The following is a 3,603-nucleotide window of genomic DNA, read 5'->3' as shown; positions in this document are numbered from 1 at the left end:
GCTATTTATATTCATATATTTGTAACTAAAATACTTTGCAGAAATGCCATAAATGGTTCACCAGTAGTCGTTATTATAAAATTATATATTTAAAGATGCTATTATGACTTTAAATTATTTTAGATTTAAGATACACAAATAAATTAAGCCAGAATTTTTAAAAAGTTGTTAAGATAATCAAAAGTAGAAACAATACAAAATGATCCAGCAATAAAATGATGCATATGGCTCATCCAAGGTGCCCTTATGCTAGTTGTTCTACAGATCTTTCTCCCATATGTTCAAATCCTTTCTTTTCCTCCTCCCTCTGATCTTTCTCAATGAAGAATTTTTTCAGCTTCCCAGGAACAAATAGGTCTGTGACCCTCACAACCTAATAGGAATAACAACAGCACCCACACACTGGGAGAATAGCAACTGACATAGCTGAAGACAAACACAGTTGGAAATTTGGCTGCCTTCCTGTGATTTGTGAATTCTAAATATGTAGAGACACCTTCTCCTCCTTCCAACACCTTGTTTTAACCAATAGTTCTTACAAGTTGTTGCCCAGCAACGAGAAAAGAATGATTATATCAATTTTCTTTGTTATCTCTTTTGCAATTTAAGGGATATAAATATGATTTTCAAATACCATGCTTTAAGGAACTGACTACTAAAAAATAAGTAAGATTGTTTCTGGCACCTACTTTCTCAGCTATTCAACAGGAAGCCTCTGCGGCCCCTTTAGATTGATCCACAGGTACTGATATTAATTCAGCTTTCTCCCTTGGCTATCCCATTTACGAGGTGATTAAGCTGAAGGATTAAAACAACATTCTTTTGGAAATTTGCTTTAAAAATCAGGTAGCTAGGGATCACTGAATCCTTGACATTTAAAATGAGAGAAACAAAAAGCAGCAACAGCCACTACAACAGCAATACATCAACAAGAGAGGCTAAATTTACAAAGCCCAGAATTTCCTTTACTATGTAATACATAATTTTTTTCCCTTGGATGAGAAAGTGGGTATTAATGGGGACTGTGTATGTATGTGAGGGGGGAGGCAGGCAATGGAGAAAACCAGAATATGTACTTACTGTATATAGGGTCTTTTCCTATCATCTACTTCCTCAAATTTATGAAAAGATTGAAAATTTACAATCATAAGAAAATACAGTAAAAGGAGAAATAGTCAATGATTGTTTCATCTTTTTATTTTTATCTATATTTTTATATTTACTATCCTTCAATATTAAGCTGTTGAATACAGAAACAGTTATTAAATTTTGCCTAATTTTTAGATCCTTATTTCTCAGTGTTTAAAATTAAATCTTTTGCATGAGTTGTCTGAAGTCTAACCCAGCAAGAAGCATATTTATTAGTATGTTTTATTATTTGAATTCATGAAAGTGTCCATGTTGTTTCCACTTTTTTTCAGCTCTTAAATCTAATCATCTTAACTTTGGAGAGTCTATCAAATTCCATCTGTTAGTTGATTCCCATCCTGGGAATCATATTAACCAGCTATGTATAAAACCCATTTGCAGAAAACAAACTTTTAGCAAGCAGTACTTTTCACCATGAGCATTATTGCCGTGTTTCACATGTTCTTCCTTCTAGAAATCTTAAAGGTACAGCAAAAAGTGACCTACACTTCTGACTTCCTTGGGTTTGCCTTATGGGATGTTAATTAAGCATGCCCACTGCAGGTGTCTAGACCATTTGTGCATCAAACATCACTTACTTATTTTACATAGTTTAGGGCAGGGACATAAAGTACAGATTAAATTGAAGTTTCTTGTGAGATGATGGCATTTTGGTTATTTTAAATTGTGTTTTCCCTTATGTTTATTAACATTATTGGTGACAGATGGATCTTTTTTCCCAAATAGCTAAGATATGGCTTTTTTTCCATTTATTTCATCTGTAGTTTGTCTTATGCTTTGTATGATTTTGATCTTAAGATATAGGTATATAGTTTAACAAACTGCAGAATTTTACCATGCGATCCTTAGGATGTCAGCTAAAACATTTTTTAGTATTGGAGGACACGTCCATTTTCAAGTAAAACGAAAGCTAAATAACTTACAAAAGTGTAACTCTTAGAACCTTCAAATTTCACAATGAAACAATCAGGAAATACTTTTTTTAAAGATACGAAAAATGTACAAAAAATTTGCTTGAGCATACAATAAACCTTTCTGAGCATAAGCAATATGAGATTTCATATGGATAAGAGCCAAAAAAGAATATGGCAGGTGAGACTATTAGTCAGGTGAGACTATTATTAGTCAAGCAAAAGAATATAATGCTTATCAGTAAGATGTAAGAACAATATAAAGTGTCTATATACAATACACACTGGATCCTAACCATGTGAAAGACAAAGTAGCTTCTCACTCTCTACAGGAGAGTTTAGAGCACACTTCCAAAGTCCTGACTCCTAAGAATAAGTACCCCCAACCCCACCACATCTTTGCCCTCCTCTACATTGAAACCCCAGGGCGTAGGGTTCTGGTCCTAAAAAACGGTCGCGACATTTGGTTATATGAGATTTCAATTGATGAAAGCCCTTAGAAACTATAATTTCTTACCAGTAACAATGTTGCTACATCTCAGATGGAATTTCCTTCTATGAGAATCAATGGCAGAATGGCATTAGTTAGGCAGCTGGGTGTAGCAAAACACTGGATTTTGGCAACTTTCTCTCAGTTCCCCCATGAGACCATAACCATAGCAATAAAAATCAGCCACAGTGATGACAAATCATACTCTTTTTCCAAAGACTTCCCGATAATATTAAATTCCACACCACAGGTAAAGATTATACACTGACTCAAAATGTAGCTTCTCTGCTTCCCAGGTCAGTGTTCCAAATAAAATTATTAATATTGATCATATCTCACACTTATTCAATAACATTCATCTGTAGTGAAATTGAAATGTAGATAAAGGTAAATTTGGAATTTATTAGAAAGTTTATATATAATTTAACTGAAGCACAGGTAATAACTGATATGTTATTTTAACTTAATTAAGTATTCAAAACAGAAACCTGCGTTTCATGCTTATTTTTCAAACAAATGACTAAGCCCTGTCTATTTTACCTTAAGAAATGGATATGGTAAGAAGTAGGAGTCTCCCTTATTGAGAGATTATTTATTTATTTATTCATATTTTTATTTTTTTAGGCAAGGCAACCCTCTGTTGACCTCACAGATTGCAAGGACCTTGTCAGTTTACAATCCTTTATTTATTTATTTATTTTTTTATGCCTACCACGCCTGGTCCTCCTAGGTGGTCTCCCATCCAAGTACTAAACAGGCTCGACTCTGCTTAGCTTCCGAGATGAGATGGGATCGGGTTTGTTCAGGGTAGTATGGCCGTAAACAAGAAAGACAACTTATTCAATATTTCATCCATTCTCCACATATTTAGACTACTATTTTTGTCTTAAAACAAGTTCTCAGGTGTTTATTTTCTCGCTTTGTTTTACTCTATCAGTTTATTTATGCCAAACGCTTTGCCAATTTTACATGGCTACAACTTACATTGTCTTCTCCATCTCATCATTCTTTTTTATCTTCAAAATGGTCTTTGCTAATCTACAATTTTTCTTC

The 3,603-nt window shown here is 33.7% G+C and overlaps 1 pseudogene; it reads right to left on the bottom strand.

The window, feature by feature from the left end:
* Positions 1-3,255: 3,255 nt before the first annotated feature.
* Positions 3,256-3,374, bottom strand: LOC120595631 (uncharacterized; annotated as a pseudogene).
* Positions 3,375-3,603: the final 229 nt, after the last annotated feature.

The sequence above is a fragment of the Pteropus medius genome, unplaced genomic scaffold, assembly GCF_902729225.1.
Source record: "Pteropus medius unplaced genomic scaffold, Ma_sr-lr_union100, whole genome shotgun sequence".
Lineage (NCBI taxonomy): Eukaryota > Metazoa > Chordata > Mammalia > Chiroptera > Pteropodidae > Pteropus > Pteropus medius.
This window is presented reverse-complemented; position numbering and strand designations above follow the sequence as displayed.